General features: G+C 39.4%; 1 protein-coding gene and 1 long non-coding RNA gene across 13 annotated transcripts in view; both read left to right on the top strand.

The window, feature by feature from the left end:
* The window catches only part of TBC1D4 (TBC1 domain family member 4), a 216,702-nt gene that overhangs the window by 73,013 nt on the left and 126,544 nt on the right, over nucleotides 1-17,145 (top strand). The window lies entirely within an intron of this gene.
* Nucleotides 100-6,098, top strand: LOC146398633 (uncharacterized). Its single transcript, XR_014819641.1, has 2 exons — nucleotides 100-4,001; nucleotides 4,281-6,098. It is a non-coding gene; the product is annotated as an uncharacterized LOC146398633 (long non-coding RNA).

Genomic DNA, 17,145 nt, shown 5'->3' with positions numbered 1-17,145 from the left:
ATTTCCAAATCCTTGGTCCACAGCTGGATCACCTCATATCTGGATTTTTGTTGTTGTTGTTGTCTTTTTAGGGCTGCACCTGTGGCATATGGAGGTTCCCAGGCTAGGGGTCAAATCAGAGCTATAGCTGCTGGCCTACACCACAGCCGCAGCAACACAGGATCCGAGTGGGGTCTGTGAGCTACACCACAGCTCATAGCAACGCTGGATCCTTAACCCACTGAGCAAGGCCAGGGATCGAACCCTCAACCTCATGGTTCCTAGTCGGATTCGTTTCCACTGTGCCATGACGGGAACTCCCTCATATCTGGATTATTGACAGAGTGTCCTAAGTAGTCTACCTTTATCTGTTTTCCTTGGCACCCATCCAAGGTGATTAATTGAACTCATGGTCAGATTAATGTTTCTAAAGTATTTCCATCACTTCAACATATTAAAAGTCTTTCAATGGATGACTTTTCCTGCTTGTAGGATGTGGTCAGGGCTTCTTGGCCTGACTTTGTAAGCAATTCACCTCTTGGTTCACTTTGCTGAGAACCCTTCCTCTGCCCTGCCCCGCCCCAGGGTTTCTGTGTGTAGAAGGAGATCGAGGTGCTCTTTATGGAGACTTTCTACGGAGTGACCTCGTGTTGGTTTAATAAAGTCAGCTATTTCAGGGGTGTCATCCAGAACTCACCTGGGATTGTCTATTGGCCTCGGTGTAGAATTCTTCCTATCTCATGTAAAAAACCTGAGAATATACCTAGGCAAGCTGTCTGATTCCTCCTTAGCCTTCTGAAAATGTATAGGATCAAGTAAAGCTAATATTGCAAGCAGAGGTCATGCTTTTGAAGCCCTAAGGCTCTTAAGGACCCCATTGGCATCCTGTGGTTACTGCAGCTGGGCTGTTGCTACAGTTTTTTACAATTTCAGTATTGTGTTTTTATAACACTTTGGCCTCTGAAGCATTTTGGGGAAAGTCCTTGTCCCCAAAAGTTTGTGGGTTTGAGGGGGATCCTAAAGGCCTCTTGGGGCAGAGACTTTTGTTGATATGTATTGATGTGGAATTATATCAATTATAAAATGATAACATTAACTGGATCTTACATAAGGTCTGGTATTTCATACTAAGTGGTAACTACCTCCATTTCACTACATTCCACTGTAAAGGTGGGAAGAATGTATTTTATTTCACTGTAATCATCTGCATTAGAATTGTCTTTTTTTCTTTGAGGGCCGCACCTGCGGCATATGGAGGTTCCCAGGCTAGGGGTCGAATCAGAGCTGTAGCTGCCAGCCTACACCACAGCCACAGCAACACGGGATCCGAGCCGTGTCTGCAGCCCACACCACAGCTGACAGCAACGCGGATCCTTAACTGACTGAGCGAGGCCAGGGATTGAACCCATAACCTCAAGGTTACTAGTCAGGTTTGTTAACCACTGAGCCACGACGGGAACTCCATGCATTAGAATTTGAATTGTTGTCATATTTACCATATGCTTGCCTTTTAGGCTTAGGAAAGCAAAAAGACAGTTATGAAGAATATTTATTTATTTTTTTCTTTTGTTTTTTTTTAGGGCCGCACCCGTGGCGTATGAAGTTCCCAGGTTAGGGGTCGAATTGGAGCTAAAGCTGCCAGCCTACACCACAGCCACAGCAAACGTGGGATCTGAGCTGTGTCCGTGACCTACACCACAGCTCAAGGCAACACTAGATCTTTAACCCACTGAGCGAGGCCAGGGATCGAACTTGCATACTCATGAATATTAGTCTGGTTCGTTAACTGCTGAGCCATGACAGGAGCTCCTAAGAAAAAGATTTAAGTCACCTGTGAAAATATGTGGCATGAGGTTAGGGTACTTTTGGCTTCTTTATCTCTGTGACCTGATGTAGCCTTTGCCACTTGGATTCATGGTCTGTGTGAAGTGTCTGACATTTGAGATTGGTTAAGATATTTTAAGTCTATGCTTAGAATGTAGCTTGTGAATTTCCCCTTTCAGTATTTCTAGGGTAGTTAATTTCACTATTCATTTCCAGGTGATAGTTCTGAAAAAAAATTGGTGTTTAATTAGATCCAAATATAGAGCTGCACAAAGTGTAGTGACTTTCTTTGAGATATGCCATGACCCATCTTCCTAAGCAAATATAGCACGTGTGGAGTTTATTTATAGTTTTGACCTCTAGTCTTCATTGGCTCCCAGTTTATTTGGGGCATAATTCACTAGGGTTATGGGTTGCGGTTGTTAAAGTAAATTGAGGAGAAGGTGACAGAAGAAGTCACATGGTCCTATCCTGTGTATAACGCTGCAGTGTGTCCACACCTGGATTGCTGTGCACAGTATGATAGGCGTGGTTTAGGAGGACAGACTGAAAACAGGAACTGTGAGTGCAAAAGGGGGAAATAATATAGAAAAGCTTTGAAAACATATTAGAGCTACCATTTTTCGAGTGATAATCATGAGCATGCGTTGTGTTAAGAGCTTCCTGCATTTTTTTTTTTTTTTTTTGGCCATACTCATGGAATGCAGAAGATTCAGGCCAGAGATTGAATCTGCACCACGGGTGTAACCACAGCCGTAGCAACAGTGCTGGATCCTTAACCCCCTGAGCCACAGGGAACTCCTGTATTAGCATATTTAAAGCTCAGAACAGTATTATGAGAGGGCTGTTATTTCTTTTGTACAAAATAGGCAACCGAATTTTAGATCTGTGGCAAATCAGGATAAACAAACATGAATTTGGTGAACAAATTTTAAAATCCTGGAGCTGAGTAAATTCTTTATCAATTCTGTGAAGTAGATCAGAACATTTAAAAGTTTTGTGTTCAGGAGTTCCTCAAGTGGTTCAGTGGAAATAAATATGACTAGTATCCATGAGGATGTAGGTTTGATCCCTGGCCTTGCTCAGTAGGTTAAGGATCTGGTGTTGAGCTGTGGTGTTGCTGTGGTGTGGGTTACAGATGCGGCTCAGATCTAGCATTGCTATGACTGTGGTGTAGGCCGGCAGCTACAGCTCTGATTCAACTCCTAGCCTGGGAGCTCCATGTGCCGTGGGTATGGCCCTAAAAAGACAAAAAAACAAAACAAAACAAATCAAGACTTTGCTGATATAATTTAAAAGAAGTAACTTGATTGTCTGTTTCAAGTTTAAGCATATAAAAAAAGTTTTGTGTTCAGCTTCATTTCTCCTAGAGATGATGGAGCAGGATAAAGATAAATTGACAATAATATCCTAATAGCCTAGGATTAGAAGGAAATTTTATGGCTATCTAGAAGAAAAGGGTTGTAAAATCCATTAATTGAAGTTAAACAAGTATCTAAAGAGAAACTGGGATTAAAGAGAACATTCATGAAGGTCTGTAGACAACAGAGTATTAATTTATTATTGTATTTATAGCTTTGTTCCTTCAAGTTGTATTTAGGATTTTGTTTATTTTACTATGAAACTTCATCAAGGATCAATCTGAATCAGACTGTCTCCTTCAAACTGGAGTGAACTAAACTAATTTGTAAAAATTCAAGAAGAGCCCAAAACTTAAAATTATCTATCAATCAGGAGTTCCCATTGTGGCTCAGCAGGTTAAGAAATTGACATAGTCTCCAAGAGAATGCAGGTTTGATGCTTGGCCTTGCTTGTTGGGTTAAGGATCCAGAGTTGCCACAAGCTGCAGTATAGGTCACAGATGTGACTTGGATCCTGCATTGCCATGGATGTGACACAGGCCTCAGCTGCAGCTCCTATTTGACCCCTCTCTGGGGAACTTCCATATGCCACTAGTGTGGCCCTAAAAAGAAAAAAAAAAATTATCTATCAACCAGAGTATTTTGAAGAGAAAAAAAGTCTAAAGGGTATTTTTGTATAAATCCACACTAGAAAAGAATCAAATGTTTGCTAAGACTACTGAAATGGAATAACAAGACAATTCTAAACCCAGTCATTATTTTCTTAGTCTTAAACTGGGGCAGTTGGCAAACTTCCTGGACAGAAGTGAAAACACACTTTTAAAAATAAATAGAGGAGTTTCCGTCGTGGCGCAGTGGTTAACGAATCCGACTAGGAACCATGAGGTTGCGGGTTCGGTCCCTGCCCTTGCTCAGTGGGTTAACGATCCGGCGTTGCCGTCAGCTGTGGTGTAGGTTGCAGACGCGGCTCGGATCCCGCGTTGCTGTGGCTCTGGCGTAGGCCGGTGGCTACAGCTCCGATTCGACCTCTAGCCTGGGAACCTCCATATGCAGCGGGAGCAGCCCAAGAAATAGCAACAACAACAACAACAACAACAAATAAAAAAAAATAAATAGAAAAATTAAAATTAGAGGAGTTCCCTTTGTGGCTTAGTGGTTAACAAACCTGACTAGGATCCATGAGGATGTGAGTTTGATCCCTGGCCTCACTCAGTGGGTTAGGGATCCAGCGTTGCTGTGAACTGTGGTATAGGTTGTAGACATGGCTCGGATCCAGCCTTGCCATGGCTGTGGTGTAGGCTGGCAGCTGTAGCTCCTAGCCTGGGACCCTCCATATGCCGTGGGTGCGGCCCTGAAATGTGAAAAAAAAAAAAAAAAAAAAAGCAACAAAAAAGCAAAATTAAAATTAGAAAAAATTTAACATGTTAATTATTGAAAAAAAGTATAAATTGAGCAAAGACAAAAAAGGTTGCTCATACCAACCAACACTGTGATATGAACATTAGTAACATTCTATATGTACACTCCTAGCCTTAAAAAATAGATATATCTGTATAATTATGTGCACACATATTTATATATTTAAAGTATAACTTTTTTTTGGTTTGTTTTTGGCTGTGCCCTGGCATGCAGAAGCTCCCAGGCCAGGGATTGAACCCATGCCACAAAGTGACCTAAGCTGCTGCAGTGACAATGTTGGATCCTTAACCTGCTGTGCCATACTCCCCTGAAGTGTAACTTTTAATGGGTTCTTCTGTAGGGTCAGACTGATAACTGATCAGTAGCTCTTTCTGAAGAGCTGATATTTTAAAACATTTGAATATAAGAGAGAGAAAGTGTATGTGTCTAGACTTTGCTCTATGTGAAATGATAAAGACCTGAAATTTCCATTTGGCAATAAACAAGCTGAGTACAATATTAAGAAAGCAATTTCATTTACAAAAGCATGAAAAAATAAAATACTTAGGAATAAATTTAATAGAAGTGAAGGACTTATACACTAAAATCTACAAAATGTCATTGAAAAACAATAAAAAGGTCTAATAAATGGCAAGCCATCAGTGTTCATGAATTAGAAGAATTAATATGGTTAAAATGGCATCCTCAGGTTGACGTACATATTCACTGCAATCCCTGGTGGAGTCCCAGCTGGCTTTGTTTGCAGAAATAGACAAGCTGATCTTAAAATTCAAGAGACCTAGGATGTTCAAAACATTAAAAGAAAATACAAAGTTGGTACTTAGGCTTACCGACCTCAAAATTTACTACAGAGCTATAGTAATCAAGACAGTTCAGTATTCACCCAGAGAATAAGACACATGGAGCTATGGAACAGAATTCTGAGTCAAGAAATAAACCGTTATATTTATTGTGAATTAATTTTGGCTAGAGGGCCAAGGCGATTCAATGGGAAAATAATTATCTTTCCAACAAATGATGCTGGGACAACTGTATATCTATAAGGAAAAAGATGAATTTTCAGCCTATTTCACATGCTATTCAAAATTTGAAGTGGATCATAGATCTAAATATAAGAGTTAAAAACTATAAAACTCAGAAGAAAATATGGGAGCAAATCTTCATGACCTTGGATTGGTTGATGGTTTTTGGATATGGCCTCTGAAATATAAAGGTCGGAAGAGAAGACTTAATCAAAATTAAAAACTTGTGTGCTTTATCTTCAAGAAAATGAAAGGACAACACACGGACTGAGAGAAAAATATTTGCAATTCATACATCTAAAGGGACTTGTAACCAGAATATATAAAGAATTATTATGACAAAGACATAAAATTATTACATTAAAGACATATAACATAGGCAGAACACTCTTTGGCATAAATCATAACAATATGTTTTTGGATCTGCCTCAAAAATAAATGGGAACTAGTTAAAATCTTTTGCAGAGGAAAGGAAACCATAAACAAAACAAAATGCCTACAGGATGGGAGAAAATATTTTGAAATGATGTAACTGACAATGGATTAATCTCCAAAATATGCAGACAGTTCATATAGCTCAATATATGAAACAACCTAACCAAAAAATGGGCAGAAGATCCAAAAAGACACTTCTCCATAGAAGACATATGGGCATGTGAAAAGGCACATGAAAAGATGCTCAACAAGTCTAAGCATTAGAGAGATGCAAATCAAAACTGCAATGAGGTATCACCTCATATTAGAATGGTCATCATCAAAAAGTCTACAAGTAAATGCTGGAGAGGGTGTAGAGGAAAGGAACCTTCCTATAATTTTTGTGAGAATGTAAATTGGTACAGCTACTATGGAGAACAGTATGGAGATTCCTTAAAAAACTAAAAATAGAGCTACCATATGATCCTTTAGTCCCATTCCTGGGCACATATCCAGAGAAAACCGTAATTTGAAAAGATACATTCACCCCAGGGTTCATAGCAGCACTATTTGCAATAACGAAGACATGGAAGCAATTGGTGTGCATCGATGGATAAGTGGATAAAGAAGATGTGCTATATAAAAAAATGGAATGTTACACATAAAAAAGAATGAAATAATGACATTTGCAGCAACACGGCTGGACCTAGAGATTATTATACCAAGTGAAGTAAATCATTCAGAGAAACATCACGTTATAGCTTATATGTGGAATCTAAACAAAGGATACAAATGAACTTATTTACAAAACAGAAATAGACTAACAGATGTAGGAAACAAATTTATCCTTTCCATAGGGAAGAAGGGGAGAAGGATAAATTAGGAGATTGGGATTAAAATATACACACTATTGTATATAAAGTAGATAACCAAGAAATACCTACTGTGTAGCACGGGGGGCTATAGGCAATATCTTATAAAAACCTATAATAGAAGTGAATGCAAAAAACATATATATATATGTATAACTGAATCACTTTACACTTGAACTAACACAGCATTACAAATCAACTGTACCTCAATAGAAAATTAAAAATAACTACAGATCGCCCAATTAAAAAATAGGCGAAGTATTTGAAAGACATTTTCCCCAAAGAGATATGTAAATATCCAAATGCTCAACATCATTTCCCATTATAGAAATGCAAATCAATTGCTGCCTTGGCGAGGGTTCGATCCCTGGCCCAAGAACTTTCACATGTTGTGGCTGTGGCCAAAAAAAAAAAAGAGGAGTTCCCATTGTGGCACAGTGGTTAATGAATCCGACTAGGAACCATGAGGTTGCAGGTTCACTCTCTGGCCTTGCTCAGTGGGTTAAGGATCTGGCGTTGCCATGAGCTGTGGTGTAGGTTGCAGACTTGGCTTGGATCCCTTGTTGCTGTGGCTGTGGTATAGGCCGGTGGAATCTCCGTATGCCGCGGGAGCTGCCCTAGAAAAGGCAAAAAGACAAAAACAAAAACAAAAAAAAAAGAGAAATGCCAATCAAAACCATGAGTTACTACTTGACACCTACCAGAGCAGTAATGATAATGTGAAAAAAAGAATGTATATGTATATATATGTGTGTGTATATACACACATATATGTATATATATAAAAAACTGGGTCACTGTGCTGTACAGTAGAAATTGACAGAACACTGTAATTCAACTACAGTAAAACAAAAAAAGACAATAACAAGTGTTAGAAAAGTGATAGAGTCATTGGAAACCTCCTACACTGTTAGTAGGAATGTAACATAGTGCAGCAACTATGGAAAACAGACAGGAGTACCTCCAAAGGTTAAGCATAGAGTTGCCATATAACTCATCAGTTCCACACCTAGGTATGTACCTAAGAGAAATGAAAACATACTGTATACAAAACTTATACAGGAATGTTCATAGCAGCCAAAAAGTGTTACAACCCAAATGTTCATTACATGATGAATGGATAAAAAAAGTGTTATATCCACAGAATGAAATATTATTTGGCAACAAAACGGAATGAAGTTTATGAATTACTACTACGTGCTACAACCTAGATGAATCTCAAAAAGTGCCAAGTGAAAGAAGCCAGTTATTCCAGACCATATTGTATAACAGCATTTATATAAAGTATTTAAAATAGCTGAAACCATACATACAGAAACTCTAAATAGTGGTTCCCAGGACTGCAGTAGAGAAAGGAAGGTCAAAGGAATGGAAGTGTGACTGGTAATAGGCACAGGGTTTCTTTTGGGGGTGTTGAAAATGTTCTAAAATTGGGTAATGGTAATGATTGCACAACTTTGTAAATATACTAAAAAAGAGCAAACAGTATGCTTTAAAAAGGTGCTAACTTGTGGTATGTGAATTATACCTTCATAAAACTTTAAAAAATGCAGTAGCTTATTATTATTATTATTATTATTATTATTATTTTATATTGGCCACACCTGTGGCATTGGAAGTTCCCTGCCCAGGGGTCAGATCCAAGCCACAGCTGAGACCTGTGCCACAACTGTGGCAATGCTGGATCCTTAACCCGCTGCGCCACAGCAGGAACTCTGAGTAGCTGATGTTTTGAGCTTTCCTGGCTTCTTCCCCCCTTCCTCTTTTATCTGGACCTATTTTTTCCTTTTCCTGTTCTGCTCAAGTTTGATTCCACATCCAGCAGTTTCTTGTCTGCATGGATTGAGTCCTTGGGGAGCAGATTTCGGGGAGAGCAGTCCTCTCACTAATCTCTTTTTGGAGTTGACAGAAACCTTCTGGTTTCAGCTACTGTCCTCCCATTGGCCCGCCAGGCTTTACAGTGTGTACCGGTTGGTGACTCTGGCTTTTAGGTTCCTTCGTCACCCCATTGCTTCCTTTTCCTTCTTTCCTGAGAGATGTGGGGACAGAGCACATCCTGTTGCTGCATGTGATTTGTATCAGTGATTTGTATTTTGGGATTTGAGAAGATACTTTCTCATCTAGTTTTGTTGTGGATGTTGTCCCTTTTTTTTTTTTTTTTTTTTTTTTTTTTTTTTGTATTTTTAGGGCTTTACTAGTGGCATGTGGAGGTTCCCAGGCTACAGGTCAAATCAGAGCTGCAGCCGCCGGCCTACACTGGAGCCACAGCAACACCAGATCTGAGCTGCATCTGCGACCTACACCACAGCTCACGCAACACTGGATCCTTAACCCACTGAGTGTGGCCAGGGATCGAACCTGCATCCTCATGGATGCTAGTCAGATTTGTTAACCACTGAGCCGTGATGGAAACTCCTATCCATGGGTTTTGAGATCAGTTGTTCTGTTTTTACGTGGAGACTTGAGAAAATGTAAAAATTACACTTCACTTGCTGAGACCATCTCTCTAGTATCCAAAAAGTGTAACCTTTCAGACAGTTTGAGGAAGAGATTTGGAAAGAATCTGGCAAAAACAGAGGATATCCTCCCAGGGATTTAAATATCCCGGAGGGAAGAGCCTGTGGTTCATGAACTTTCTAAATCCAGCACCTAGCACAGGTCCTGGCACTGGTTAACACCCAGATAAATATTTCCTTGAATAAATAGGAGTGCAAAGGGATGAATGATACTTGAAGGAGAGTGATTTGGAATTTATAGCTGGTATCCTCGTACCAGTGTTGACCTACGGGGCCTTGGCTGGGTGGTTTCCTCTCCTTACACACACGGATCAGCAACACATCTGAAGCTTTGGTCGGCTCTTCAGCGACATGACCTGCCTCTGTTTAAGAACTTGTGAAGTGGTGCAAAACTATCATGTTAAATTTTCAGTATTCCTAGTGTATTAATGATCTAGGTTACTCAAATTCTAGATGTGTTTGAATGAACATGCCAGACCCTTCATTGTCCCGTAGGTTCCGTGTCCCAGAAGCCTTAGATTCCCTTATGTCCCTCAGCCTTGTTTTTATTTTATTTTAATGTTCTTTTTTTTTTTTTCTTTTTAGGGCTGTACTCGCGGCATATGGAGGTTCCCAGGCTAGGGATCTAATCAGAACTACAGCTGCTGGCCTACACCACAGCCACAGCAACACCAGATTTTTAACCCACTGAGCGAGGCCAGGGATCAAACCCGCAACCTCATGGTTTTTAGTCGGATTCGTTTCTGCAGCACCACGAGGGGAACTCCTTGCTCAGCCTTTCACACCCCTCAACTACCCTCACTTTGCTTGTGGGTAAATAATCCCCATGTATGAGATACTATCTTGTTTTGCAGGATAACACACTTTCCAGTGTGATGTCGGGGAGTGGGGGGAATGCCTGATCTCCCCTGAGCTCTGTTTCTCTAATAAGTCTTTTCTGCTTATTTTACTCTCATAGGAACCATGAAGAAATTTAGTAAATAGAAGTATGTATCTTGTAAAGATGAATTCCCTGAAAGCCTGTTACTCTTCTGGGTGGCCTTGGACCAGTCACTGTCCTGTGCCAGCTCCTTCCTGACCCTCTCATCCTCATCACCACTTACTTTCCAGTGTTTCAGTTTCTTGGTACTCTGTGTTTTGCTACAGTTAGTGTGATAAAACTCTTCTTATAGAAATGAAGGATAAAAGCAAAAAACCTGCTGTCTGTTCAAGGTAGCCTATGCTGTGTGTGTGTTTTAACCAAGGCTGGCAAGGCTTGAACTCAAAGAGGCTGAGCTGGGGAGAAACTTGAATACTTTTGCCATTTTCCACACTGAGGTGATGTTCAGTGATCTTGGAAACCATAAGACATGTAAGAAATAAAATCATAGCACAGTGTTCACTCTCTAAATGGCTGTGAAGATGATTCGTGTTGCATTTCTGGGTTGGTCCCTTGGATGGATTTCTTAACTGATTCACCTGAGATATGTGTATCAAATCACATAAAAAAAAAGTGAAGGACTGGGACTTCCTGTTGTGGTTCAGTGGTAATGAACTGGTGTCCATGAGGACGAGGGCTCGATCCCTGGCCTTGCTCAGTGGGTTAAGGATCCGGCGTTGCTGTGCGCTGCGGTGTAGGTTGCAGACATAGCTCAGATCTGGCATTGCTGTGGCTGTGGTGTAGGCTGGTGGCTATAGCTTCAGTTTGACCCCTAGCCTGGGAACTTCTATATGCTGTGGCTGTGGCCCTAAAAAAAAGCAAAAGGGGAAGGACCATGTGGGCGTATTGCCCTCCCAGGTTGAATGCTTTTAGACTCTGCAGCTGTTTGAAAGGCTCAAGTGAATTAATTTAGTTGAGAATCTTGTCTCTCTGATGTTGGTAAATGTCATGAACATCCTTCTTAAAATAATGATAGTTGGGGAGAGAGAAATGTGCAGGGACTCCAGACAGCTACATTTAATTTCCATTTGAAAAAGGACCAAAACACACAAAAATGGCATTTGTGTTCTGAAAAGTTAAGAATTATTATCTCTCTTTGTCATGTTTGAAATTTATTGAGACTTCCTTCTTTCAGTTTACTTTTGGGAACTGTGCCTCATTTTGTATGTAGAGGTTAGTTTAACTCTGTAAATGAATGGATTTTTGGCTTCAAGCTTCTCCATATTTTAAAACCCTTTTTTTTAAAATTTAATTTTGAAATTACTCAATGAATTTATTACATTTGTAAACACTTTTAAGTCACGATAAAAGATGCTTATGGTGAAATTTGTATAATTTGTAATTATAAGAAGTAAAAAAAAAAACAAAAACAAAAAACACCCAAAGCAATTTCCCTTTTAATTCTTGTTTGCTTTAGGAAGTTACAAACTGATTCGCAACTTTCTAGACTTGAAGAATGCATATGTGTGATTGACTGGAGGTGTATATATTGTAGGCTTTTGTAAAAAATTATGTCATACCATTTATACTCTTCTGCGACTTGATTCTTTTTTTAACCTCACGATCTTTTCTCTATGAAGATGAAAATTTAATGAGCTTCATTCTGCCTTTTCATGTCCAAAAGGATATTGCATGTTGGCTTCCATGTGAGAAAGATGTCAGAAAGAGTGACAACCCTCCCCAAAGAGTTTGCCTTCTCTGTCTCTGACCTAAATAGATGCACCAGTACCTCGAAGTCATTCGGCAGCTGTCATATCAGTCCCACAGCTGCTGGTGACATGGAGGGGAGGCAACAGCCGGTAGACAAGTGTAGCCACCCCATGTTTGAGCATGGGGGGAGGAAAGACAGGTGACACATTTCTGCTATTGTTCCATTTTTAACTCCATGGTTTCCCTTTAGGCGTTTCCTTTTATAGTCAAAATGCTTTTAGTGAAACATTAAAAAAAAAAAGACTTAGGTAAGTGAGCGAAGGAAAAAAATTACCCAGAGACCCTTATCACTCAAGTTAATTATTGTTAACATTTTGCTGTATTTCTTTTTTAAATGTGTTGATGGAAATAGCACTTTACTTCTGTGATCTTTCTCATCCAAACGCATCCGTTCAGTCTAACCATAACAGACACATCAGAAAAGTCCCCATTAAGGAACTTGCCTCATGAGTGCACTTCAGATGATCAAGGTCATGAACCACAAGGAAAGTCTGAGAGGCTGTCACAGCCAAGGGAGCTTAAGGAGGCATGAAGACTAATTGTACTGTGGTCTCCTGGATGAGACCCTGGCACAGAAAAGGACTTTTGGGGAAAGCTAAGGACATCTGAATAAAACATGGGTTTTAGTTAATAGTAATATATCATTATAGGTTCCTTAATTGTGATAAACATACCATTGGAAAGGAAGGTGGTAACAATAGGGGACACTAAGTTTGAATTATATGGAAACTCTTTATACTACCTTGATGTCTTTTCTGTAAATAGAAAACTATATTTATATGATATCACATATCTGGAATCTAATATGTGGCCCAAATGAACCTTGCCACAGAAAAGAAATTCATGGACTTTAGAGAATAGACTTGTGGTTGCCAAGGGGGAGTGGGAGGGAGTGGGATGGACTGGGAACCTGGGGTTAATAGATGCAAACTGTTGCATTTGGAGTGGATAAGCAATGAGATCCTACTGTATAGCACTGGGAATTATGATGGAGCATGATGGAAGATAATGTGAGAAAACGAATGTGTGTGTGTGTGTGTGTGAGACTGGGGCACCATGCTGTGCAGTAGAAAATTGACAGAACACTAAACCAACTATAATAGAGAAAATAAAAATCATTTAAAAATAAAATAAATAAAATAAAAAATAAAAGTATTCTAAAATAAAACAAAAAACATTTTATGTTGTGGTAGTACCATGCATACAGTTTTGTATTCTGCTTTTTCTTATGTCATCTTTTAAAAAATTAATGATTGTTTATTATTTCTCAGAATGAATATGCTATAATTCATTGAACATTTCTTTCATATGGGATATATGTTATGTAAATTGTTTCTAATAATTAGTAATCTGATGAACAGCTTTCTTGTTTATCTGTACCCCTGTTTTTAAAGGATCTTTTAAAAAATTTGGAAATAATTTATTTTTTAAGAAGAATTTAACAATTTGCAGAAATACTTCTATATTTAACTTGGGGTGGGTGGTGGACAAATTCCTTAAAGTGGAGTTAAAAAGTTAAATAGTTGTATGAAGGTATTAAGTATTTTGCCCAATTGTTTTACTGAAAGCCTATTCTAATTTACCATCAATGCTTTGTTTTACTGGATCTTTTCCAGCTCTGTGTGTAATCTTTTATTTTATAATCTTTCTCAAAACCAGCATCTTCTTGACTTAATTTGTATTTCTTTATTTTTCATTTTAAACATCTCTCCTTGTCTTTGTTTTACTCATTCTCTTAAGGATTATCTGTTTATGATTTTAGAATGGGCAGAAGACAGCGACAGACATTTTTCCAGAGAAGATGTACAGATGGCCAAAAGACACATGAAAAGATGCTCAACATTCCTAAGAATTATCAGAGAAATGCAAATCAAAACCCCAATGAGATATCACCTCACACCTGTCAGAATGGCCATCATCAAAAAGTTCACAAGTAACAAATGTTGTCATGGTTGTGGAGAAAAGGGAACCATTGTACAGTGTTTGTGGGAATATACATCAGTGAAGCTGTTATGGAAAACAATATGGAGGTTTTGCAAAAACAAACAAACAAACCTGAAAATAGAACTACCATATGATATAGGAATTCCATTATCAAGTATATATCTGAAGAAAACAAAAACACTAATTCAGAAAAAAACATGCACCCCAGTGTTTATAGTAGAATTGTTTACAATAGCCAAGATATGGAGGTCACCTAAGTGTCCATCAACAGATGAATGGACAAAGAAGATATCATGTCTGTACACAATGGAATATTACTCAGTCATAAAAAAGAATGAAACTCTGCCATTTGCAGCAACATGGATGGATGTAGAGGATATTATACTTAGTTAAAGAGGTCAGAAAGAGAAAGACAAATATTTTATGATAACACATATGTGGAATCTAAAAAATAAAGCAAAGGAATGAACATAACAAAATAGAAACAGACTCACAGGTTTAGAGAGCAAACTAGTGGTTATCAGTGGGGAGAGAGAAGTGGGGGAGAGGCAGATGGGGTAGGGGATAAAGAGGCACAAAATACTACTTAGAAAATAAATAAGCTACTAGGATATATTGTACAACACAGGGAAATATAACCATTATTTTTTTTCTTTTTACCGCCACACCTGCAGCATTGAAGTTCCTGGGCTAGGGATCAAATTGGAGCTGCAGCTGCAGGCCTACACCATAGCCACAGCAACACTGGATCCAAGCTGCCCCTGTGGCCTATGATGCAGCTTGTGGCAATGCTAGATCCTTAACCCGCTAAGCAAAGCCAGTGGTCAAACCTGTATGGTTATAGACACTATGTTGGGTTCTTTTTTTTTTTTTTTGCCTTTTTCTAAGACCGCTCCTGTGGCACATGGAGGTTCCCAGGCTAGGGGTCCAATTGGAGCTATAGCCGCCAGCCTACACCAGAGCCACAGCAACTCGGAATCTGAGCCGCATCTGCGACCTACACCACAGCTCACTTCAACTCCGGATTCTTAACCCACTGAGCAAGGCCAGGGATGGAACCTTCGACCTCATGGTTCCTAGTTGGATTCCTTAACCACTGAGCCACAACAGGAACTCCCTATGTTGGGTTCTTAACCCTCTGAGCCACAGTGGAAACTCTGCCACTATTTTATAATAACTTTTTGTTTTTAGGGCCGCATATGTGGTATGTGGAAGTTCCCAGCCTAGGAGTGGAATCAGAGCTGCAGCTGCCAGCCTGTACCACAGCCACAGCAACGCAGGATCCAAGCTGCATCTGCAACCTATGTCACAGCTCACAGCAATGCTGGATCCTTAACTCACTGAGAGAGGCCAGGGATGGAACGCACATCTTCATGGATACTAGTTTTATTTCTAAGCCCGCTGAACCATGATGGGAACTCCATAATAACTTTAAGTGGAGTGTAGTCTATAAAAGTATTGAATCACAATGTTGTACCCCTGAAACTAATATAGTAGTAAATCAACTATATGTCAGTACAAAAAGAATTACTTGTTCACATCCTCTGTCCTCTGTCTCACTTGAATCTGTGTTTTGCTTGTCAATTTGTTCAGTCTCTTTAAGTAGGAAACACAAAATCTTTAATAGCGAACACAAAAATAGATGAAATATTGGGCTTCATAAGTACTCTTGTTTTTTTTTTTTTTTTTTCCTTTTTGGCTACCTATGGCACATGGAGTTCCTGGGCAAGGGATCAGATCCAAGCTGCAGTTATGACATATGCCATGACTGCGACAACACCAGATCCTTAACCTACTGTGCTGAGCCAGGGAGCAATCCTGCATCCTGGCACTGCAGAGATGCCACCGATTGCACTGTGCTACAGCTGGAACTCCCCTAAGTACTCTTTTGTGTTGATGCTATAATGTACTTAGAAGAGGGAAAAGTATGTTTTTATGATAAAATCTAATGTAATTTAAATTTGTATCATGAGATACTTAATAGTAAGTAATCAAATCATGATGTCAACCTAAAACTGATGTAGTGTTATATATCAATCATATCTCAATAAAACTAGAGAAAAAGCAAATAATAGTAAGTAGCAAAGAATTTTCTTTGTATATGCATTAATTATTTTGGAGCAAAATGTGAATTTTGAAAATGTTGGTGTATTAAACAAAGTTATTTACACTTGTCTTTATTCATTAAGGTATCTACCAGATCAAAATCAGTTAAATTTTTTGACCAAATGGTCATATCCAAAAACCTTCAAAATATTTCAGAATGTATTTTAAGCAATATTGAGATGATCATAAAAGCATTTTGTTTAGTGATGATGAAAAACCAATTGTTAGAAAATGGTTTTATTACCACCTATGAAATTAGAACCAATAATTATTTTTGTACTGTCTCCCCACCAAAAGAACCCACACACTTTTCCCTGAAAAATAGTGAGGACATGAAGCTGAGGGTGTGGAGGAAGAGAAGTTAAAAATGTGTTGACCTTGGATCTGTGATACCTGGCCAGCTACAGGGGTATGTCATCGCCCATGGGTGAAAGGCAGTTCAGTCTCCTGGTTTGGTTTATTTTGGACCTGGATGCCTGGAGCTGTTCTTCAGAGAGGGGCCCTGGAGCATAGGGGCTGCATGTTCTTTCCTCATGACTGCAAATGCCAGACATTCTGTGAAACCAGACTATGGACCTCATTCACCTGGGGCCTGATGACTGGCCTGCTTGACAGGTTCCTCTGATTTGGGTTGGAGACAGAAGTTCAGACCCCCTGTGTGTGTGTAACTTTATCTCTCTGTGAGTTCTCTTTTCCTCTTTTGTGGTTAGGCAGTATATATATGTGTGTGTGTGTGTGTGTGTGTGTGTGTGTGTGTGTGTGTGTGTGTGTATGTATATATATTTGTCCTTTTAGAGCCACACCTGCGGCATATGGAGGTTCCCAGGCTAGGGATCGAATCGGAGCTGTAGCCATAGCAACATGGGATCCCAGCCGAGTCTGTGACTTACACCACAGCTCACACAATACTGGATCCTTAACACACTGAGCAAGGCCAGGGATTGAACCTGCATCCTCATGAATGCCAGTCAGATTTGTTTCTGCAGAGCCATGGTGGAAACTCTGGCAGTATATGTTTTTAGGCATAGACACTTCCTGAATTTCTCACACTTTTACATT

Source organism: Sus scrofa, chromosome 11 (genome assembly GCF_054392235.1).
Source record: "Sus scrofa isolate SSC_HxYL_T2T_F1_AM1 chromosome 11, Sscrofa_HxYL_maternal_Yorkshire_Landrace_v2.0, whole genome shotgun sequence".
NCBI classification, from domain to species: domain Eukaryota; kingdom Metazoa; phylum Chordata; class Mammalia; order Artiodactyla; family Suidae; genus Sus; species Sus scrofa.
This window is presented reverse-complemented; position numbering and strand designations above follow the sequence as displayed.